Source organism: Chrysemys picta, chromosome 3 (genome assembly GCF_011386835.1).
Source record: "Chrysemys picta bellii isolate R12L10 chromosome 3, ASM1138683v2, whole genome shotgun sequence".
In the NCBI taxonomy this organism is placed as follows: Eukaryota; Metazoa; Chordata; order Testudines; family Emydidae; genus Chrysemys; species Chrysemys picta.
The window spans coordinates 85,210,070-85,235,292 of record NC_088793.1 but is presented as its reverse complement, the minus strand read 5'-3'; the positions used below and the strand labels follow the sequence as shown (position 1 = coordinate 85,235,292).

The window sequence follows — 25,223 nt, the reverse complement described above, 5'->3', positions numbered from 1 at the left end:
CTAATAAGGACTTTAATAGAAAAAAGCAAATTATAACAAGGTCATCATGAAAGAATGGCAATATATCTTGATATGTTACATGTATTGATATTTTTATAAAAGTCATTGATAAAGCTGGATTACTGCAAAATTTTATATTTCACTTCCTCCACCATAAGTATCTTTGAGGGTAAAACATGGCTTCCGTTTAATTCTGCACGACCCAACAGTATAGGACAGAAAAATATTGTATTCAGCTGAAGCTGCAGAGGTTCAATACTGACAGATCAAAATTCACTTCTATCCAGAAAGTCGCCGCAAGGACACTTAAGTCCCACGTTAGCCCTATTTTGAGGCACATTGTCTTTGAATGCTGACAGATGTCACATTTTGGGGCGATAACCTCTCATTGGTTGTCCTGTAACCCTGAGTGCTTTAAAATGCTCTGCTGTTGTAGGTTTCTCTCTGGATGCACCCAGCCAGCAAACAAGCATGCATGGAGAGTCTGTGTGCCAAGCAGCCCTGGTTCAGCAACTCTGACTCCAGCAGCCTGCTTGTTACACCTCAGCCACACTCTGGTCTCCACCAGCCTTGGTGACTACTAGCCAAGTGACCCCAACACCCCCCCCCTCCAAGTCCTAAATTTCCGCAAAGCCATCTGCCCCGAAATGCCCAGCCTTTTCCTGGAACATTTGGAGAAGCAATAAGGTCTGTTGCTCCCTTACAGAGACAAAAGCACAGCAGCTTGTTGGTTTACTTGGAGTTAACAATCACTTTGATTCAAGCACAGCACGGGATTTGTTTAGATTAAAGTAAAAACTTTATTAACAAAAAAGAGATGGGGTTTTAAGTGAGTTCAAGTACAAAAGGATAAAGTCAGAAATGGTTACAAACCAAAATGAAAAATGCTTTGAGGTGGCTAAGACTTACCTTGAACCAAGACTAGTTTTGTTAAGAGTCTTACCACACCTCCTTCCTGCAAGATGTCTGACCACCCCCATGGTCAGGATCTCCCACAAAGCCCAAAGTGCTCAGTTGCTTTGTCTTCTTAGATGAAAGATCACCTGGGGTTCACGGCCCCATTTTTATGGTCCAGTGAAATTTGAAATGTATTGTTCTGTAGGGTACTCCCAGATACAGTTAATGCTGAGTAAATGAGTCATGAGGTCTGGAAGATAAGGCTCCCTGCTGGTTCCTCTCCTGCTTGTGTTGCTACTATGCAAATAATTTCTTCCTGCTGCAACTTCTGATACAAATGAATAGCCCATTGAATTTGGGCCACACCTGATTTGGTCTCTTTCCTTGGTCTGGAGAAAACCTGTTTATCAACTTGCCCTGACAGGCCTGGTTTAAACACCTTTTAGTCACAGACTTTAAAGCCCGATATTAGAGAGTATCCATGATTTCACATGCAGCACTGTTACATATCATTGACTAGTATGTTACGTTTTCAAGTGATACCTCACAAGGCATATTTTGTACAAAAATCAATGCAATAGTGTGTAGGCTGCGAATACAGGGGTGCCTAAGGTCACAACAGGATTACAGTACAGACGCTCCCCGACTTACGCAAGCGTTCTGTTCCGGAATGCCTTGCGCAAGTCGAATTTTGCGTAAGTTGGGAATGTATACCTGGGGAGCGTCTGTACAATGTGACTTGGCTTCAGACAAGGAGGACCCTTCAGAGATAAATGTGACTGGCAAGGCAAATAACCCCCCAATGCCTTTTAAATTAAAATAAACTAGTGCCTGCCTGCCTTCCTTGCAGAATTTTAATGTCAACTGGAGATAGCTGTACCTTTATCAGCAAACTCATATTGAGATAATAGTTCTCATGATTTCATCAACTTGTTTAAGCACAGATTTTCCTTTTATAGATTACAACAGTCTGTTTATGCTTGTTCCATTAGCAATTTTCTTTTGGTGACTGTCTGCATGTTAGACTTTTGCCTTCCCCAATAACTCTGCACATATTCATATACCACATTCCTTCTAACATTGACATGTTTAAGAGTTCTGAATGGAAATCCTATAAGAATACTCTTCTCCTCAGGGAAAAACTAACATCAAGAGACTGTCATAAAATACAGATGCTCATTACCAAGCACATGATTGCTTTAAAAGTCTTTAACTCAGTGTTCACAGGAAAGTAAACACCCTGGGAAAATATCCACAACACAGTGGATGCAGTAATCAATACAATTTATGAACATAGCTTAGGTTTTGTTGATAAATTATATAGCAGTTGATCATTGCTTATATATTAAGAAAGCAAACATGACTTAAGATGGCTGCCAGATGCCCTGTCTTTACTGTTTTATAGCCAATTGCACCTGTGTTCAGAGAACGAGATGCTCACTTCCTGAAGATGGAAATAGTGAGCCAGGCTGTATAGATATGAACATACAGTAAGAACAGCCAGAATGAGAGAGCAATGAATCAAGTATAGTGACCTGTCTACAGTAGGGTAACCAGATGTCCCGATTTTAGAGGGACAGTCCTAATTTTTGGGTCTTTTTCTTATATAGGCTCCTATTACCCCCCACACCCTGTCCCAATTTTTCACACTTGCTGTCTAGTCACCCTAGTCTCCAGCAGTAGTCAGGACTGGTAACTTTAGTGCAAGGCACTCGGCAAAGTATATTGTTGCCCCTTTGCCAAGCAGTAGCTAAATTTGAGGTCTCGCAGGTCAGTTTCTGGTTTGGAGCAGAAGTCTATGACACAGAATCTGGTATGTTCTTTGTGTCATTTGTATATTTACAGAATGTATGCAAGTCCCGTTTACTCAAGTAGGGGTAGCAACAAACAATACACAGGGAAAAACTTCACCTTCTTGTAGAAACCTCAGGTCAGGTAACAATGTTCTGTCCACAGAAGCAGCTACCTTGTGCCTCTCCCTTCCCCCAGCTCACACAACTCTTTCCCTCCTTCATCCCCTGCACTTTTTGCCTTGGAAACTTCTAGTCCAAGGCTGTTCCTGGAGACCACATGAAAGGAGGGGAGCCAGAGCATCTCCTTTCTTTTTGTGCAGTTCCTCTACAAAGGAACCTCAGAGCTTCAAATACCAGAGAAAGGTGAGTGCTTTAACTGACACCTTGAATGCCACGTGGTACCTGCACTCAGAGTCATTGTTAGCGCTATGAAAAATATCCTGAGCATTTACCCATCAGTGACCAATAATGGGCATTCAATTCAGCACCTTTTGTGAGAACAAATACCACACAGGGGGTTGAATATGACCTAATCCTAGCTGGCCTTTATATGGGCTGTGCCAGGAATGGAGAATCTTCGGGCCTGCCCTCTCATTGCAGGCCCTGATACCGTAGAATCTGCCCTAGATGTGTTATAGTAAAAAAAACATTGTTTCAGCTTCACACTGATGCTTCCCTGTACACAAAGTGTTTGAATTCTTCAAACTTCGCTTGTTGAAAAGCAAACTTGAAGCATAATGATCAACAAGTCTGCCTCCGTCTGGGTTTTCTACAAAGTTCTATATTGAAAGTCTTACTAAAAATCTAGATAAGTGACTGCTTTCTTCATCTAGCACTTTTTCAGAGAAGGCTATTGATTTTGCCTGATGTGACCTGTCCCTTATGAACTCATGCTGCTTCTCACTCAGTCAGCTTGTTTTCTGCTGCATTATTACATATTGATTCCCTTCTTATTTTTCCATATTTACCTGTTATAGAAATCAGCTGAACTGGTCAGTAATTTGAATCTCTCTCTCTGACGATTCTTTGCTTTTCTATATTTTTTGGGGCAAAGGGGCACAGCTCTTTCAAGATTTGTCAGAGGCTTGGCAATTATTTGTGATGGATTTTTAGGTCCCTTGGATATAAAACAATGGGTTTTGTCTATATTTTATATCACTAGGTAAATACAATATACACATGCAGGGCTTAATTCTGCTCTCACATTTTGGTGCAAACCAAGTGAAGTTAATGGGGTTTGGATCTGCGGAACAGAGTAGAATTTGGTCCATTTTATTCATTCAAATACTCTTTCAGAGAGTTATGCTACTTTTTGTTTCAGCTTGGCCAACTCAAACTGAGCATTTCCATTCTTAAGTCCCTCCTTTTTTCTCATTCTTATTAAAATCCCAAGCAAGTTTAAGAGGGGAATTTTTTTTCCAAACTCACGTTTGATTTTGTCATCTTTACAGGTGCCACTCAAGGTAATACAGGTCACACACCATCAGATACGGATGTTTTCAAAAGCTTTTCCTTTTTTGCCAGCTATTTCTGTAAGCATCAGTCTTTGATTACTAAGGTCTTGACTATAAGCCATTTACTCATATTGGTGAGCAATTACTCACAGTTTCATTGGCTTCAGTAGAATCTGAGTCAGGGGCTTGCAATCTGGTTCTAAAGCCAAAGCTCCTTGTAGTGAGGCGGCCTGGCTCCCAGCCACCCCAGAGAGGGACGAGCCCCTCCAGATGCCAAAGTGGGCGGAGCCACTGGAGCCTGCGCGCCCCCCCCCCCCCCAGAGGTCAAAGCACAGGACAGGGAATATACAAGTTCCTCCCCAGGGCTCAGAAGCTGCCTGGCCACCGGAGAAGCCAGACGCTGGGGGCCTAGCTCCCGCTGGGGAGACTCCTGCAGCCTGTGACCAACCCGAGGACTGGCCATACCAGTCAAGGCCGGATGACGACCAGACCCCGGAGAAGCTGTTAAGCCTACCAGTGAGAAGCAACCCAGAGGAGCTGCCAAGCGTACCGCTCGCCGAGTACCCTGAGGAGCCCATGGTGCTCGATCCCATGGAGGACACCGACCAGACGCAGGTACTGCTAGAGGGGGAGGTAGGAAGTAGCCTCAGGGCAGCCGACCCTAGTCTGGCTGCGGCACACCCAGAGCCGATGTCAGTGTGTTGCAGCCAGGATCCCCAGTGACACAGCAGCAGGCTGCCTGCCGCTGTTAGGGCCCCGGGCTGGGACGCAGTGGAGTGGGCGGGCCTGCGTCCCCCCCTGCCACCCCACTTATGGGTGGCAGTCTCCCCCTCGCCCCAGATGCTCAGAACCCAGAGCCTGGCTTTTTGTTCCTGAACTATTTGCTCAGCCCCTGCCTGAGGGTCTGAGCTCCTGACTGTGTGTCTTGCCCCGCCCTGACCCAGGGCCTGGGCCTGATATTGAACTATTTTGCTCAGCTGCTGCCTGGGGGCCTGAGCTCTAGACTGTTTGTTTGCCGCCCCGCCCTGACCCAGGGCCCGGGTTTGTTCCGGAACTATTTGCTCAGCCCCTGCCTGAGGGCCTGAGCCCTTAACTGTTTCCTGCCTCACCTGGCTAATTCCCCGACTCAGCGGACCTCAGTAGTGAGGCGGCCTGGCTTCCAGCCACTCCAGTGAGGGGCGACCCCAACCGAACCCTTCTACACTCCTGGACCCCAGTGGCTTGTAAATTTACTTGGGGGATAGGCACAGGAGGGGGGGGGGGGAAGAGCAACTCTAGATTGGAATATATTTTCAGGAACCATTATTTTATGATTACCAGAGCTTTTAAAACAGCCATCATTTAAACTAAATTACATACTCCTTAATCTTCATTGCCTGGAGGCTCAGAGACAAATTAGGAGCTCATGAGTCTAAGCCTATAGCAAAGGTGCTACCTGTTCAGTAGTCCTTAAATGACTTAATGTAACTACTATAACAATTTTCAGCTTTGCTGGATATAATCACTACAGGAACTATAACAGAGTACCTCCTAGCCCGTTGGATGATAAGTAGTATTCAGTACAGCTGCAGAGTGTACACAGAAGGCAATCCAAGAAGAGAAAACTGACAGAATGCACCCCCGTATTCACACCCACACTATCGTAATCATCTTTGTACAAAACATGCCTTGTGAGGTATTATTTGAAAAACTAATAACTCATGGTCAATATGTGTGAAGCAACATTATATGTAAAGTTATTAACAGAAGCTTAAATCATGACTGAAGTGTATTTACCAGACAAGCTTGGGGAGAGGGTAAATCAGTTTCTCAAAGGCAAAGGACAAGCCAATGCTCTAACCAGGTGTCAAAGTTGATGGGCCATCATCTACGAAGTGGCCATTCTTTGGCAAGGAAGAGGGCAGGAACAAACAGATCTGCATCATAGCAAACAGCAGCACAGGAACCTCTTTCACCACAAGATTCCATGACTCCAACATCACAGCAGGAATGAACTTTATCTGGGGCTAACCCTAAGGAAAATGCATTTCAAGAGCGGGAATGGACTATAAAGTGAGGAGGAAAAACACCAAGGTCTCTCTCCCGATCACTTTTTTATTATTATTATTATTATTATTAATAAAACATGATAAACGAAATAGCTTTTGGTCTTTGGGAGCAGATCCTGGCTTGAGAATTTGGTCAGCAATGTTACTAGGTACATGTTGCAAGGGACTTCACCTTGAACTAAGTCTAGTTCAAGTTTAGTACTTATCTTTATTTCTCTTGTAACCATTCCTGACTTCAATATCTTATACTTGTACTCACTTAAAACCTATCTCCTTGTAGTTAAGCAAACTGGTTTTATTCTTTAAATCAAAACTAACCTTGTGTTATGAACTATGTAGGTAATTTGATTTATGGTGGCAAACTGTTGTGTACTGATCCTCTTAGAGTTGTAGCCATTCTAGTATACCTGAACTTTCCAGAAGAGGGCAGGACAGTGCAGAACAGATTTTTTGGGGGGCAAATTTGGGACTGGGCATGTGTTGAGCAGGCTGCTGGAAGCGAGAGTGTGGCTGTTGGGGTCATAGTTGCTGGGCCAGGACTGTATCTATACACAGGATGTGACCTGCATGCTGGCAGGGTGTTTGTGAGTGGCCCAAGTATTATGAGGCACCCCAGGTTGCAGGGCATGGGTGACAGTCCCTCAGTGGTCTGGATTGCACCATCGAATATAAAAAAAACCCACAATTTAAAGATTATACATATGGAAGTGCAGGGCATAGGACTTGATGAAAGTTGCTGTCACCTGATGGGAAATTTTGAGAGACATGCAACGTAGATATAAGCTGGTTTTGCAGATGCAATTCTGGGGTCTAGACAGCATATTGATTAGCAAAAGAGTTGTCAACATTTGACAACAGACATCAAACTTTCCACCGTTATTTCTTGGTGGAAAAGAAATAGGGTGGAAAACAGTAGGTCTCAGACACCACTGCATGGTAAATGTTGGCACATGTGGATTTTTTTTTTCTGGCAAATGTGATTACCTTGCTATAGCAAGCTGATTTGAAGAAAATCTACACAATTAAAATATAAGGTTCTAAGGAACATTTACATGAATATGCTGAGTCTGCAGCGAATCCACTATCTGAAGTAATCATTTTCTGCAGCATTTATTATTTATATTATAGTATCAGTAACACTGTTCTCAGTTGCAGATCAGGGCCCCATTGTGCTAGGCATTGTGCAAACACAAAACAAAGAGGGCCTTTGCCTCAAAGATCTAACAATCTAAACTGAGTGTGCAACTATCATTTAAAAAAGAAACCATCAACACTGGGAGAGATGAAATAATCTACAATAAAGGGTCAGACATTCAGCTGATATCACTTCAATGGAGTGATTTATACTGACTGAGGAAAAGATTCTATTTTCAAGCAAGTGACTGAAAACCCAAGCTAGTAATGAAAATCCACCAGAAGACACATATAATACATATGGTATATCAGCAGAACAGTCTCCACATCAAAACATTTTCAAATGTTTTTATGAGGAATTAGAGGATCATTATGGGATCACAGCATAAATGAGTTTGCAGGAAGACAGACAAAATATATTTGAGGAATGAAGCGTACAAGTAACGCTTGAGAAATGCTATGTGACAGAAAATTACATTGAGTAATAATTCTCCTGTCTCCTCCTGTAGAGGTGAACTGGGGAAACGGAACACTTTCACCACAATGCAACAAGCATTTTGCGGCAGGTCAATATAACAAAAGGACTGGAACAGTCAAGAAAATGTTGCTATGTATTTATGCAAGATCGGAACTTTTAAAGAAAAGCCATTTAAGAATAAGTTAAAAAACAGAAAAGGCAACTGGCTATATGGAAACAAACAAGGGTGATATCAGGACAACACAAGTTGTGAGTTCCATACTAAAGCATTTGGGAGCTGAGATGGAGAGGACCATGAAAAGTCTGGCTAGAATTGTTTAAAAGGTGATTTCTGTTGGCTGAGAGTGATATTTTTCAAGAGAAACATGCATTTTTCAGCCTGAATGGCTTTTTTTCAGACTAAGAAAGCCTGCAAACAAGAAAAATAAATATGAAACAAAGCCTCCATAAGAGAGACCATGACTCACTCTTCAATATTCAACATCTCAACTGAAATTCAAGAGGGCAGCTGCCTCATAACAGCCCTTACAATAGGCATAGACTTCTCTACACTTAAAGGAGTAGCACACAGAACCCAGAATGACATTTCAGTTGTCTAACTATACATGCCACATTGAGTTTGCATAATTTGCTTGAAAGAGACAAGAGATCCCTCTCAGTGAAGATGATATGGATGTGTTTGTTACAAAGTTGATAAGCCTTGGCAATGAAAGCAGAACATTAGAAGGTCGTTCTAATTTAAGTTTTCCCACTTTCTCCCTCTTCCTTACCCTGCTGCTCTATAGAATGGGGAAAATGTACCGCTAAGAGGGGTTTTTTTTTTTAAGGGAAGTATTAATAAAGTGGTGTCACAAAAGCAATGCCCTTATCTGGAGCAATCAATGGAGTCTGAACTACCCTTTCACTGCAGGGGCCCCTCTAGGATATAGGTTTTCACCAGTTCTGTAAACATGTCAGAGCACCCTCTTAGCAAGGTTCACGTCCACGCATGGTTATAAAGTAGGGTGCTTTGGCATATTTACTGTGCTCAACAACTAGGAACACTGTCTGCGAGAATGGATCCCAGAATGCATTGCACCATGTCACATAAGACATGTGCTGAAGACAAGCCCTTCAACTACTCTAATCACCCTTTTTTGCCTTTCCAGGGAGCGATTCTGGCCCTAAGCCAACCAGAGAATAGTGGGCTGGTTTGCGTTTTCTAGCACTTGCTATAGCTATCCATAGAAAACATTTCAATGTCCATCCCAACTAGGCAACTGAACCTTTGCGCTAGTTATTTGCTTGAAGTGAAGAATCTGAGACCAATCTGAAGCCCAGGCTCTTGGGCTCTCACCTCAGCAAGCCAGCCAGGCACTCATGTCACCAGCATATCTACCAAACTTAGCAGAAGGGCTCTTTTGCCATTGGTCCCAGCTGTGTGAAAGCAGCACAATGGGACCACTATTGTGGGGAACTTTCCAGGCTCCTATACTATCCCAGTGGGATCAGATGGCAAAAGGATCTGAGTCCCATCCCAACACCCTTTATTATACAGATGCCTCCCTGACCTTGAGGACTCCTCTTCCATTCACTCATGTGGCAGAATCCTCATAACTATGATACAGGACAGTGGCTAGGATGTTCCCAGTCTAGGGTATTCTCTCCTTACTGGCCACTTCCCTTTCCCTTACTGGCCACACTGAGTTTAAACAATATACAATTTATTAAACAGGAACTATAAACAAATAAGGGAAAACTGACCATTAGAAGATCCAGGAACCCCGTATGATGAGCACATGGGGACACTAAACAATGGGCTTTGGGACTCAAGAAAATTCAGTCTGCATATCCCAGGCTTTCTCCCCAGGACCTGGGTGCGCTGCAGTGATACCACGGGTAAGAAACCTACTCTTGTGGTGGCTATACAGCCTCAGGCTCTAAGTATCAGCCCTCCCATCAGGTTTGCATCTCCCTGCCCTCCTATCTGGCCTTCAAGGCCCTTTTGTCTGGTGACATCTTCTGTTGGGCCCCTCTCTGCCTACCTTGTTCTCCCCAAATGCTCACCACGCTCGGCTCCAGTTTTACTCATTGTATGGCTGGCTTCTGCTATCCCAGCTGTGGCCCCACTGCTTCCGACTGTTGCTCAGTTCTGGCTTGCCAGCGGCGTGGCTGGTCTCCTAGCTCTGGGCTGCTGTTCTACCTCCAGCTCAGCTCTGCCGCTCTGGCCTCTCTGGTTCTGGCCAGTTGCTTTCTATCCCACACTCAGCTCTGGCCTGATGCATGCTCCTTAGCTCTGCTCTACTCTGCCCCGGCAGCCCCAGCTTATATGGCGGATGGGCCCACTGGGATCTTGACTCCCTTACTGGCCTGCTTGCCTGGTCAGTCCCAGGCTCCTGACTCCTCTTCAGACCTTCCCCTTTCTTCTGCTATCGGGAGAAGGCCAACCAAAAACAACAACAACAAAAAACACCTCATTAAGTTCCAGTAAGGGGCCAACAGCCCCCTTAAATGGGAGTATAAACAAATTCAAAGCAGATGGATCTAATTTGGAGTGACAGGCTGTAAATACAGTCTAATATTCAGCAGGGAGATGTCTGCAATGGACCAGCTTATAACACTCAGTTACTTTGAATCACCTGCAATATAATTCTTTGTTTTTGTCAGAGCCCCTATTTCACATGAAGAACACGAAGTGAAAAGCATGTGCCAGGTTAAAATGCAAAATGTAATTCCCATGTGGTGTGGTCTCCACTGAATGTAGAACTTTTGCAAGGAGAAAAAGAATAAAATACCTTGAAAGTAGGAAGGACAAGGACAAAGATTTTCTAGGGAGAATTATCAGACCAAGTTGCAGCATAGCAGAGCTATCCATTTTTGCTTGCATCTCTGCACATTTGCCCAAGTGTCAGTTTTCTTATCTACTGTCCACAGATCAGTAGGAGACAATGACTTGCAGGATGAATGAAAACCTGGAACAGCTTTCCTCCCACCATCTAAAGAGTAGGCATCCATCTAGTGTCACGAACATTAAAGCCCTGTAGAAAGCATCATTGACGACTCTCTGGAAAGTGAAATCATGGGAGGAAGTGTTGCATGACAAACTGAACCAGCTGCTGAGCAAGGAAAATAAAAGGATAATTGCTTTCATGGTGCACAGGGCGTATGCAGGAGAGAGAGACAGATTGACATGCAGGAGAATCTGAGGAGGGAAGGAGAGGCAAGCTAAGGAAGGAAAGAAAATGGAACATCAGACATATGTCTACTGCCAAGAAAGAAACTATTAAATGCACCATCTCTGACTTATAGCCAGAAACCTTGGGCACTAAAACCTTCAGAACATCAAAGTCTTCTCCAGTTTCTCGACAGCATCCAAACAAACATCATTATATATGGATTCCTTTTCTGACCTCTGCATCAGGCTCCCAAAGCACACATTTTCAGGGTGGATGATGGGAGGTAGCACAGTGTTATCCAGGGACAACAGACTCCCAGTATAAACAAGCCTTGAAATGTACAGTCATATGCTGTGTTCATTGGGTTAGTTGCTTAGGTACTTGATTGCTAACAAATTTTGTTCCCTTTAAATTGTGCTGTGTGGGGGGTGGGTCGGGGGGAGGGAAAACGGGGGACTGATGTCTCTTCCTGAAACTAAGAAAACCAACAGGGGAGGGGAGGCATGGTAAGCCAACTCAAGCTATGCTGAGCAAGTTTTAAATGTCAGAACTGTTTGAGAAAGTCACCATTAATAGACATGGACACCCCCATTCAGAACTATTACGCTAGCCAACTGAGACTTGTCATTTATATGTAAAGTCTCTACTTTGTTTGTTGTGCTAACAGGTGTCTGATAATTAGGGTGACCAGAAATGTGAAAAATCAGGACAGGGGGTGAGGGGTAAAGGAGCCTATATAAGAAAAAAAACCCAAAAATCGGGACTGTCCCTATAAAAATCAGGGCATCTGGTCACCTTAATGTTGATCAGTGGTGCACACCAGCCAAAATAATGGGAATTACAAACAGCTCAGTCCATGGGCCCTTCACAGTCAAACTGCTAACGAAACAATGTTCCGGAATATCCCTTGTTGGATTAGCTTTCTGAGTACTGGCTTCCATTGCACTCTGCCACCTCTGGAAGCTACCAGAACAGAACAACCCTTGTTTCTTCCATTCTGGTCAGGAGATAATATTCCCCATTGTTTTCACACAGTTTTGTTCATAACACAGCATGCAGCAATCATTTTGGAGGATTAATTAACATCCTTATGGTTGCATTTAAGAAGACACCTCTTGTTCTAATCCCTCCTTTAAAAACCTCAGAAACATTCAGCATGGAAATCACATAATGCAGTATGACTTAAAAGTGTTAGGCATGTTTCCAGTATAACAGCACCCACCGCAGACATGCCCACACTGAAGAGGTGAGCCAGCGGCAGCTGTCCATATTAGTCAGTATCTACAAACTTCTAGCAATTCCTTTGTCCACAGAAACTGATGCTTACATATGGGCAGACTGGTGCTGTATTGGTGAGGCAATCTCCATACACAAAGAAAGCAGAAAGGTATATTGGTCATTTGGAGATTATTTACCTTCCGGGTGACCCAGCATGAAACTAGTACAGCTAGAGAACAATATTCTGCACCACCAAGTAGTCCCCATCTTGAAAAATGGGCACTTTGCCCGGTGGGACTGATGGATTCCTTGATTTATCAAAAAATTCCAAATTAATATTTGGAGGGAAGAGGAGAGAGTCTTGGAAAACACAATCCTCTGTTCCTGTTATCACCAGCTGAGGCAGTACGGGAGAGCTGAAAAGATACACACACAGTTGTTCAGCTTGGGAGGCCAATATGGCAGCTAAAGGGTTGGGCAGGAAAAGTTCTGGCACATGTACATGAGCTGTACTAGTTGTGCATTGCTGGGAAATTTGTACTGCTGCTGCATGTTTTAGGACTAGGCCAGTGGTTCCCAAACTGGGGTTTGCGAAATGTTATAGGGGGTTCTCGGGAAAAAATTCCCTAATGGCGGCAAGAGCTGTCCCTAGGGACTCCGGGCAGCATGGGGCCAGCAGCCTGGAGGCTCTGGACTTCCAAGAGCTAAGCAGATCAAAGCAAGAATATCTATCACACTGAAGAGATTTAAACTTTGAGACTCCTTATAAGAAATGGAAAGGGAAGTGGATTTTTTTTTTGCTGTTTTTAAAATTAAATAGGCGGCTAGTATTGTTTTTAAAATTATTATGAAGAACAAGTTTAAGCTTTGTTGTAACGTGCGTTGATTGCCTGGACTGCTCAAGACCTGAATGCTTGTGTAGGAGGAACTCTGAGTTGGCTTCTTAAATACCTTCATGCTGTTTTACATCTGATACTCCTTGATGAAACATAGGAGCCTTGATACAAGCTACAAAAGTGAGATCTTGGAAGAGTGTTGCCATTTTCATAATGTAATAAAAATACTGTAATGATAATAGTGTGTAATAAGCATGTCATAAAAACAACTTTTATATTTCCACAATCACTGCTTTTATAATTTATACTCAGGTAAAGGATAAAATCTCTGGAAATATTCATTTTTAAGAGGGGCTTCATGAGACTTGACATTTTAGTGAAAGGGTTTCACAGGTTGTTAAAGTTTGGGAACCACTGGACTAGACAGATCTTAGTGTTAAGAACTGCAAATTCAGTACCTCTCCTAACTCATCTTAAAAAAAAAAGAATGAAAGATAGAGACTTGATTGTACAGTAATTCTCACCCACTGTTAATGCAGTGGTGGGTTTCAGAGTATGTGGTGTCAGACAAGGCATAATTAAGGTTGACAGAACTGTGATGCTTTGTAGGCAGCGCATTTGTTCAAGAACTAATCCTTTAGGTGAGCCAGCACATGGAATTTACAGTATTTTGACAGAAGAGCAACATAAGGATAGCTAATTTTTTTAAGTTATTTTCCAATTAAAATGATGCAATTAGCAGTTGACATTAGGAATAGTCAGATACTGTGTGTTTATTGTGTTTCCCATTAAAGTAGTATTGTGAGATTAATTATCTGAATTGCACTTCCCCCCACACAATGATCTTGAGGTCCAACAGAGCAGGTTGGGGCATGGGGAAAAAGGGCTCATCTTTTCATTCTTCCCATCCTAGGGGCACAGTGTCCATGGCTGTTCCTATGGAATCATTCCTGCTGCTCAGAACCCCAGAGGCTTGACACCACAGCTAGGGACCAGCTGAGTGTAATGATGTCTTGGCCACCTTCTTTCCTCTGTCTAAACTCCTCCCCCATCATCAGCAGGGAGGATGGTATAGGATCCTCTATGCTAGCCCTACCATACTGCAGGAGCGCTTTTGCACTCAGGTGAGTCACCTGGGGCTGGCAAGGCCAGTTTTACAGTCAGAATCTTCCAGCAGTGGGATGCAAAGCAGCCACACTGCACCCAAGTATCCACCCCCAAATGTGGAAACAATATTTTCATGTTGCATAGTTAAATTGTATAATCACATAAAGTACATTTATCTGCTCAAATGCAAGAGGCCACAGGTGAAATCCCAGCTCCACTGATGTAAGTGGCAAGACTCCCATTAACTTGAATGGAACTAGGATGTCACCCCATATTTGTTGGCCCTGGAAACCAAGGGGTTACCAAAACATATTGTATCAATCATGCCACCCAGCCCCTCTGTCCCAAGCCAGTGAGAATCTTTCAAATGACATCAATAGGCTTTAGAGCAGGAGCTTAGTTCAGTCTCTAAGAATGGTAACAGTCCAGCAGTCAGACTCAGCAAGGCACTTAGCTTACAAATCTCTATTACGATCTGGCAAAAAAGAGCACCCAAAATAGACAAATTGTCAGGAAAGCAATGTAATGTAGCCTGGATAATGTGATCAATAATTGCTCATATCTTGGCTGCTTGCTACATTTTTAATTCTGACTATTTTAAGACCAACACTTTTCCTCTTGGGAAATCTGGACATTGAACTCTTTCCTGTATTCCTTGCCACCCAAACGCTTACTGGCTTTAATGGGAGTTTCAGGCACACAAGGAATGTAGATTTGAGCACAGTGCAGGGCTGCTGCTTGACATAGGAGCACATCCTTTTTCCCCCAAGGGACACCACTTTTTACATTTTCCCCATATTTGGAAGGGCACCAAGTTAAAGATCTGCTCAATTCTCACAGTTCAGCCTAGAACTACAAGTGAAATCTCACCCTCACACATATCTGAGGACCAGCTCCTCATGCAGAAGCCTTCCTTTGAGTTATCCTATCAGTACAAGTCAGACTTATTATCTATGAACAATTTATAAAACATTTCAACAAGTGCACAGAATGTTTACTGGCTCATGGTATTGCTCTCCTATTTACCTGCTCACCACTACACAACTTAATTTAAAATCAAATAGCACCATTTGAAAGTTTCCATGAAGACTACCTCAGGCTTCCCATTAATTCATAAATATTTATTACAGCAGCAGGGTTCAAAATTCAAAGGTTTTTTGGGAGCCAATGAGCTCAGGCTACTAGTTTTCTTATAGTTCACTTCCTCTGAAGGAAACTATTACAAAACAGTGTAAACTGGAAGGGACAAATTATGTCTGCCTGCAGGTACATGTTCACATTATCTCCCTGTGATACAAAGAATAACATGCCACTGCTGTGATTATTAAAAAATTTTTAAATCATGTAAGGTCTATCATTAATTTAATCATATTTTATATCAGAGTTATCCTCTAGTCAAATAGTAACCCACATAATGGAGAATGTTTCTGCAGTCTCTTCTCCCTCTCTTTCTCATATGTTTTCAGTACAACATTGTGAATCTGGAGACCAACACATGATCACTGAGCAAATGATAATTCATACATACAAATTATTCATTTCAAGATAGGGAAAAACAGTTGATTAGATTGTTGTTAAAATCTGTAACACAAGACTTCTATTGTGTTTTCTCGAAATGAGGCTGTAAGTTGGTGAAGAAATCCAACACAAAAGCCCACAACTCACAGCCAAACTCCCTCTCTCAGAGAAAACTTTACCGTGATCACAGGAAAACATACAAACCTAAAAGTGTAATAAAACATTCCTCTGCACAGGATTTCTTACCTGGACCCATAGCCTTAGGTTCACCTTCTCCTGGGCAGCCTGAATTGCTGCGACTCCAAATTTGCCAAGTAGTAGAATATGGTGTTTTCACTGAAATTCCCTAAACAATTGAAAGAATAGATGTTCTAATTTTGGAAAATATGGTAGAGAAGGGATGATTTCTAAGGTTCAAACAGATTTGATAAATAACGACAGATGCCTACTACATATTAAGTTGTTGGTTTTTTTTAAATAAACAGAGCAGCAAGGAACATGGAATAATGAAAAAACAAACTATCATTCAACTCATTTGACAAAATACCAAACAACACTTAGCTCAGTTTCATCATCTTTCCTGTCACATTCACTTTGTTTTTCAACTGCTCAATCCTTGATCTCAGTTCTACCTACTGTGTACAGCAGGCAGAAAAACCCTTCCTAGAGGCACTGCTGCAGGGGAATTTGAGGGTTTTGCAAAGCCAGCATAGCCAATTCTACACCCCTCACGCTACATAGGAGTCTTGTTAAGATCGAAGGTTCCACAGGTGCTAGAACTGGGGTGCTGCCCTGTGGCATGAAGCAGTAATAACAACCCAAATACATGGTTTCTGCCTTCATCACCCCCACTATGAAAATTGTTCCAGCACTGCTGGAGGGCTCTGGAAGATAGGGTTGCCACCTCTGAGGTATACAAAAACCAGGACATCTGGAAGGATCCTGAAACCACAAAACTGGACAGCTGTCCCCATGAACTGAGCACCCTTGCAGATTTCTCAGGACAGCTCTCATATAAAAGGGGCAATCCTGGGAAAACCGGGACCTGTAAATGTTTTGTTAGACAATGTGGAAATGACACCCCTAGTCAGCGCTATTTCAGGGTGCAGTGAGACTTTCCACATTAATCCATTACCTGCCTACCAGCACAATCGCCCTCCCTCTGATGGAAGCAACTTCAGGGCGCTCAGACTGGAACTTTCATTTGGCCTCTGGCTGCTGTTATCTTTTGGACTCTTTCCAGTATGGGGTTTGCTATCTGACTCATTTGTTAGCTGTAAACAATGTTTATATTTTTGCAGCTATTTAATTGGCTCTACATTTAGCTGATGTATCCAAAGCATCCTCTCTTATTATGTAATATTTTTAATCACTGCTCTCCTAGGACTGTACAGGCACTAGTCTGTATGTATGGAGATATTTAAAAAAAAAAAAAACACAATAACATGCAAACAGAAAAAGAGAGATTGTGAATGCTTTTTTCTAAGGGTGCCCAGATATTCTTACAGTACTACATGGGTCTAGCACAACGAGATTGTCCCTTATGCTTCAGTCCCCAATATTTTCTCCTTTTGTTGTCATTGCATTGGAGGCAGTTAGACTAGCAGACAGAAAACCTGTTTTGTCTGAACCAGTTATCATATCTAGCATTGCTGCTGAATCAATTCTTATAACTACCCACAGGCTCTATGCGCAGTTTGATTACACTGGTGCTAACTTACTTACTACAACTAACACTCTTACCAAGCTTGATAAAATTCAGTGGAAACACTAAAGAACTTTGTGTATGTGCCTCAGACTCACCCCCCGGAGCATCTTCTCATGGCAAGACCCAACATTGTAGCCCCTTTCCCTCACCCTCCTCCAGATTTCAGCAGTTTGTGCAATGACTTGGCCCCCCCGGCAGGTCACACTAATAGTCCCACCCCTTCCAGGGTAACAGTGCCCACATTCAGAAAGTAAGAGAAACTAGAACTCTCTCACCCCTCTCCCAGACTCTGAGGAATTCTTCCTCACTGTTACAGAGCCCTGCCCCCACCCCAGGACTTTCTCCCCAGAGGCCCAGCTCCTTCCAAGGCACTGACCCTCAGAGTTTCTTCCCTGGAATATCTCTTTTCTTAGGCTGCTTTAGCAGTCTCCTTCTCCCTGCTGAGGACAGTTCCAGTGTACAAGTAACTTTCTACAGACCCTTCTGGGAGTCCTTTCCTGGAGGAAGGAAGCTCAACTATCTACCTGCTCCTACTGTTGCCTTGCAGTCCTTTAGCTATAGAAACCACCCAGTCTGGTTCTCCCCAGCTAGGTCTAATTCTTTAATTATCTGTCTCCCCTCCAGGTGCCACACAATGGGCTAATTGGTCTCTCTGGCTCCCCTTAACCCTGTAACTGCCAGTGTGGGGCTTATACACCCCATCACAATATGGAAAAAAGAAACTCTAGAAGCAGAGAAAGAAAATATGAAAATATTAATAGTTCCTTATTTAGGGATAATTTCTTGTTGCACTCCAAAGTAATGATATAATAGTGCAATTTAGAAACCTTTACTAAAGCATCCAATATCCACATATTGGATTATATTTGCCATTGTACAGAGGCCAGCACAAGGCCTATGCAATACGTAAGTCCCACTTTACCCTCCAATGGGATTTAAGTATTGCATTGATGCCTGGCGCTGACCCTCTGTACAGGTATGAAATTCTCCCATTGGAGAGGTTGCATCTGGGGAGGTTGATCTAGCCAAATCTGTTCTGTTATTTTTCATTTCTGTGGCAAGGATCTGATCCGTTAATTGAGATATCAATTTTGAAAATATACCTAATATTTAAGTCTCTAGATAAATTTCTCTGTTCTACTTGTACCATAAATGTAATCTTTAATCCTCTTATAATAGAAAATGGGTGGTATAGTTTGTGTGAGGAGAAAAGGTGGAACTATTAGGCATAATTATATATATATATATAAAATTACTCCTCCATAAAAAAAATACTCTGGTGTAAGGAAGAATTTGCTGTTTGTGGTGTTTCTGCTTGTCCTGTTTCCTGCCAAGCTTAGCTTAATTAAAGACCAAAACCTTTATGGTTTTTGGACTTATAATGCAAAAATATTTTTCGCTTCTTAAATGAAAAAGGAAGATAGCTCTGTCAGTCAGGCTCACAACTCTGTTACTGATCCAACAGATTCTATATTAGATTTTTCCAACAGCTGACTAATTTTAATATATATATATTTAATGATCATTCTTATTCCTATCTGAACAATGCTAATTACTGGAGCTAGACTGTGACTTGGATTACATATTTGCACAGAGGAGTAAGAACCTCCCTTACTACTGTTGCAGGGGCTGAGTATGCTGGAGTAAGCAGTTGTTGAATGCTGAACAAGTGTAAGTGGAGCAGATGAGTGGAGTGTGAACAGAACCTTGACTCAGTTCCCCAGTGTGTTGGCTAGTGTGGGAGTTGTAATTTGCTTCTTCTGTAGTGCCAGCAGCGGCGAGTTGTATGGGCCTGTGATGCCCGTACTCTATCAATATGAGAGCATGGGGGCCTGGCTCCACCAAAATTCAGGGCCGGGTCTCTCCCCTGACCGCCACCCCTGACCACCTCCCCCAGAGCATCTCCTCCAGCCCCGCCTGCCGCCCCCAGGTAATTTAAAAGGGCCCAGGGCCCCCACCGCCACCACCGGCAGCACACGGGGCTAAGGCGGCTTCCTGCCCACCTGCTCCACTTGTGGAAGCCGCCAGAACGTCCCTGCGGCCCCTGGGGGGCATCTCCACACACTGCCCCAGCCCCGAGCACCAACTCTGACAACTGCAGCCAATGGGAGCTGGGGGGGCGGTGCCTGAAGGCAGTGGCGTGCAGAGACCCCCTCCGGTCCCCTGCCTATGAGCTGCTGCCAGAGGGGGGTGCGGGTCACTTTTGGGTGCCGCCCGAGTTAAGCGCTGCACCCCTCTCCCTCTCCTGCACCCCAACCGCTTGCCCCAGCCCAGAGCCTACACCCAAACTCCCTCCCAGAGCTTGCCCCCTGCACCCCCTCCTGCACCCCAGCCCCAGCCCAGAGCCTGCACCCAAACTCCCTCACAGAGCCCATCCCCCGCACCCGCTCCTGCACCCCAACCCCCTGTCCCAGCCCAGAGCCCGCACCCAAATGCCCTCCCAGAGCCAGACCCCGCCCTCCTCCCGCACCCAAACTCCCTCCCAGAGCCTTAGGCAGATGGGGGTGGACTTGGTCCCGTTCTGGGCTCCACAAAAATTATACAAACCTGCCACCCCTGCCAGCACCAAGTTACTTTAGCAAAGTAGAAGCTAGAAGGGAATTGTGCCTCAGAGGGATGGGTCTGAGGCACACTGCCCCCCAAGTCTACCGCTGCGTGGTGCATCTTACTACTCCTGGGGGAATTCTGTACCAAAAAAAAATAAAAATTCTGCATACAATATTTTCAAATTCTGCAAAATTCTACATTTTTATTTGTTAAAATAACACAATATAATCACACCATTTTCAATTATTTTTGGTCATTTATTTCAAGATACCTGCCAGCAAGTATGTCTGTAACAATATAGACAACAAAAAAAGATTCAGAAAATGTTTTTTGACAAATAGATTCCTTACTGGGCATATTAATACAGAACTCTGAATAATAATTCATTTAAACTACAATATGGAATCACTGAAATCCCACTGGGCACTTTACTTGCATCTTTAGGCCCCTAAATACTTTTTAAAATCTGTCCCTAAGTGGTTCATAGGCTTGGTGCTGACACTATGTACAGGCAGGCACAGGGTTTTTCTGCCCAAGGCAGAAAACATTTTTGGTCTCCTTCAACCACCAAGTGGACTGCCAGAGAAAAAAGCGGGGGGGAAAGCAGATTGGACCAGACCAGCCAAGAGGCACCCTCAAAGTTTGGTGCCCAGGGAAACCATCCTGATTGCCTGCATTTAAGGGAGGCCCTCTGTACAGAGGTGAATTTAACTCTCAGTCCTTACTCAGGCAAAACATCCCATGAGTAAGGACTGAGTATACAGTGGATAAGGACTTGAGGATTTGGCCCCGTGGTTGTGGCTTAGCTTTTATATGCTGTCAATTTATTCATTTATTTATATATTTGAATGGTTTCTGACACAAATTAATGCAGAGCAGATGTATACATTTACTAAATCCAACCTTTTAAAGTCAGATAGTCATATTTTATCATCTGTGTGTTTGAAGGGTTTTTTCAATCAATATGCTCTTTCCTTTGGGTGCACATCATATTAACAGTTGCATTTTTTCGTTCAAGATTTCTGCTAATGGGTTTGTGTAATTACAATCTAGTTTGGGGTGACAATCAAGCTGCAGTGAGGGTTACTTTCTAGTTCTGGCAGCATCAATCTCTAGCCAATTTCTGATGAGCGGGTAGGATTCTGAAATTGTTCATTAGAAATTGCTTCCCACAGGACCACGGACATGAACAGGTAGGCAATTTCTGAATCAAATTAATCAGAACTTGCTTCTTCACACCAGCAATATATATATTTAACAGATTCCTTAAAGTTGCATTGTTGATGGGGAGTATAGAGTACTGTTGGGATTAGCTACTAAAATCATATTCTGAGAGGAAAACCTTACCATGGTTATATTGATGACTGCAGGGTAAGGAGGGAGCTTGCTACACAGCACATTCTGTTTCCTCAACCCCTACCTTAGCTTATCCCAGGCTTTGTTCTCCTTTGGGCCACATGGTGGAAGGAAATAGAAGGGCCTTTAGAAAGTTAATAGATTTGCTATCTTAATCATGTTGGGTCCAACTTCCTCTCAATATTTCATGCTATTCAGTTTTTCCTTTTTCTCAGCATAGAGTCATAGATGTTAAGATTAGAAGGCCATCTACTCTGACCTCCTGCATAACACAGGCCATGGCATTTCAAATAGTACACAGTTTAGTACAATTGTAGTTTTTAATTTACTGATTATGGACATTTCTAGGATTAGATTACTCTAATGCAAGTGCACTGAAAACCCAGGATGAATTTGGACCATAGAATGTTTTATAACTGATATCGGTATACTACTAATACCTCAAAAGACTCCCATGAAAATTCCCCTTTAGCCTGTGATAATAAAGCAGGAGTGCATGGTGCTTGCAGAGCAGAGAGGAGAGGAAGGAAATCTGTCATGGTTTCTATTTAAGTAAAACTTATAATCAAGTGCGGAGGCAACATAAGTTGCCATTTAGTTGAAATGTTTGCACATTGTTTTTGAAAAATATACCAAGTAACAGTATAGCACAATATGCAACCTGTCTAATTTGATATGAAGAATGGGGGTGAATACTTTCTAGGGGACTCTGGCTGTATCCTGCACTGGGAATATTTTTTTTTAAAATCTCTATTTGGTGCAATCCATTCTTAAAGCAAGACGTGTGCTCCTTTAGAAATATTAAAATGAGTCCCAGACAAAAGCAATCCCTGGCAGAGATGATGTATTCTTCCAGAGAAGGGGTAAACGCAATCAGAGGCAAGGAAATTATCTAAACTTCAATTTCTCATCTTCTCAGTTCTGGGTCTCATACTACAACCAACCATCAGTGTGGCATCTAAGCACTTTCCAGTGACACATTAAGCAACATGACCAGCATCTGTTATGTATGGACCCTTCTCCAAGCAGGAGGAGAATTTTAACAAGGGGCACCCAATAGCCCCTGATAACCATTTTCAGGTGAGAGAAACCAGAAAAAATATTTTCTATCTTTCGCTTTTTATTTCTGTTGTCTTTACATAATTTAAAGGGACACAACTTTAAAAAGAAATCAACATTTTTACTGAAAATATATTACCTGCTGGTATATTGGTAACTCTCAAGAAGTACTATCATGGAAAAAGAATGCAGGGGGTGACAAAGTCTTTGTTTGCTTTGTGCAATTGGCAGCATTTTGAGTATCAAGGCAGTTTCATTTTCCCTGTGTATTCAGGCAGACTGAAACTCACCTCTGTGCCAGAGCAAGGTCCATTAACCACTTAAGTCTTGCATAAGCACTCAAAAGTGGGCTGGTCCTCTGTATAGTGGTGAATTGCATCATTGGTTGATTAATCCGTTTCCCTCTGTCATTTATATGGACCTTTTAAGCCCCAACAGGAAAGAGAAATTTTTTTACAATTTCCCTATTTTTTTTAAAAAGTACAACAGATAGCAAGGGATCTCAGGGACAGCTGTGGTGCCAGAAATTAATTTTACCTCTTTTTTCAATTGACTGCATCCCTTTAAAACTATGACAGAAGATAGGTCATAACGTACACTAAAACAAACAAGGCTATAGTTACGTAGTACAAGTGGATCATTATATTGTTAAAAATGTAAATATTTCATTTTTCAGGTGTAAAAATGTGGGGTTTTTTAATTCATTAAAGAGTTTGTTATGTGACCTGTGATTTTGAATCTGGGTGACTTTTCAATATACAGTATAATGAAGCCCCGGGCCTGATTCTCCACTCACTTATACTTACATCAGTGTAACCATTGGTGTCAATGAAGCTACTCCTGTAAGTGAGAAGAGACTCAGGGTCTGCTTGGTGTTTTAGGGTCAGATTCTGTCACTCTTACTCTCCCGGAGTAGTGCTCTACTTTCCATCAGACCCACTGACCGGAATGGAACAAATCACAGAAGATGGTATTCCCAGCATGAGTAAAGGTAGCAGAATCTGGCCCTTACTGATTTTGCATTTCTCACATGATTTTCAAGGTTATGAATAAGCTATCGGTTGCTAATGAAAATTAGAGCTGACACTAAAGGGTTACTGTCTCAAATTTAAAAGTGTTTTAATATAGCATAATCACTTCCTTTATGCATATGGCCTTTTGAAGTCAATAACAAAACTAACATTGACTTCAGTAGGAGCAGGTTGGGACCTCTTTACATATGTGCCTTTTGTGATAGATATGTCAATTTTTCTGCAATATCCAGAACAAACTTTATTGAATTAAGTTTAAGTATCTTAGGAGTTCATTACATTAAAAATGTAAATGCTTACGTATTATTGTGTAATTGTATGTAATGTCTCTAAGGGGGAAACATACCTAATGTAAACCATAGGAAGTCTTAGGCTCTTCAAAGGACTCTTTTAAACAATGTGCCAGACAACATGCACTTTCAGTTAAGTGGGTTTCCTAGGAAAACTCTAGGGGGATGTGAATGCAAATGTCCCGTTTTGCAAAATCCCATTGTCTACTGTAGGAGTGCATGGTCATCCCTCCCTGTCAGTCTTCGAGGGAGGCCATGCCTCCTCACTGTCACACACATAGAATGTGAATCTGTAAAAAGGGGGCAAATTAGCTGTCTCTAGAGCTCAGGCCCTCTGGGCTGGGCCAAGCAGTAATCTGCCATTGGGGCTCAAGCCTCAAGCAGGGTGACACACCCAAACAGTCTAAGGCTCCAGACTTTAGGCAGGGCAGAACAATGAATAGTCTAGGGGCCCAGGCCCTCAGATAGGGAGGAGCACCACATAGTCTAAGGCTCTAACCCTAAGGATCTAGCATACTAGTTCTGGCCGACAGTAGACCAACACAGGCCTTCTGGCCTAAGGTGGGGAGGCTGCCACCCCAGGAGTGGGGTTGGCAGCAAGGGGGTAGGGTGACCCAGCCCCACTCTACTCCACCGTGTCCCAGCCCAGGGGCTTAACAGTGGCAGAGTGTTTCACTACTGCGTCAGTGGGGATTTGGTTGCAGCACACTGACCTGGGTTCAGGCAGCAACACAGCTGGACGATAGTCGGCTGTCACTGGGCTACTTCCTATCCTCCCTTCAGGGTGTACCTGAATCCCAGGGTCATCCTCCATCTCCCTGGGGTACACTGCCAGTGGCAATCCCAACAGCTCCTCAGCATCTGGAATGTCTGGCAGCTCTAGTACATCCTCAGGACAGCAACAATCTTCTGCAGGCTCCTGCTGCTGGAGCAGGTTCAAAGTGTCTGTCTCCCTCAACTGAGCTGCAGGGCCTGCCTTTTGTATTTCCTGTTCCTGTCCCTCCCCTCTGCTTCCGGCAGGGTGGGCATGGCCTTCCGGGTTCCGCCCACCAGGAGGCATGCAGCCATCCCTCCCTGTCAATCTCTGAGGGAGGCCATGCCTCCTTGCTACATCTACTGATTACCAGCTCCCAGAATCTGTAGTTCAGAGGTCCCAACTATATAAAGGACAGGATGACTTATTCATGGGTTTGCTTGTTCTGAGCAAAGGTGGTTATGAACTTGTAATCACAGAAAAAGCCTTGGTGGAGTTTTAAGGAATCATTCCTACCAAAGCCCTTCCTGGAATTAGGGTTGATCTCTAGTAAGCTTATTAGAATGCGTGTAGGGGTTTTTTTTATTGTTTTAATATGTTTTCTCTTTCTCCTTAATGTTTAATGTTTTTCTCTTTCTCTTTCTCTTTAATATGCAGTTGCCCAGAACTGTGACACCATTACATTATCTATTTTAGCATACAAATTATTGATAACTTTAAAGGTGGACACCTCATGGTATATTTTCAATGAGGGCTACACATAAAATACCATAATCACATATCACGCCCAACAGTTGCATTGAAGTCAATGGAAATTTTGCATACATAGGGACTGCAAGA

At 43.1% G+C, this 25,223-nt stretch overlaps 1 long non-coding RNA gene across 1 annotated transcript in view; it reads right to left on the bottom strand.

Moving 5' to 3' along the window:
• LOC135982632 (uncharacterized) overlaps window positions 1-17,940 on the bottom strand; it is a 31,418-nt gene extending 13,478 nt beyond the window's left edge. Inside the window, exons 1-2 of the long non-coding RNA XR_010600090.1 lie at window positions 17,723-17,940; window positions 15,885-15,984 (exon numbers count right to left, since the gene is read on the bottom strand). This is a non-coding gene — a long non-coding RNA (uncharacterized LOC135982632). The remainder of the gene's footprint in view (window positions 1-15,884; window positions 15,985-17,722) is intronic.
• Window positions 17,941-25,223: the final 7,283 nt, after the last annotated feature.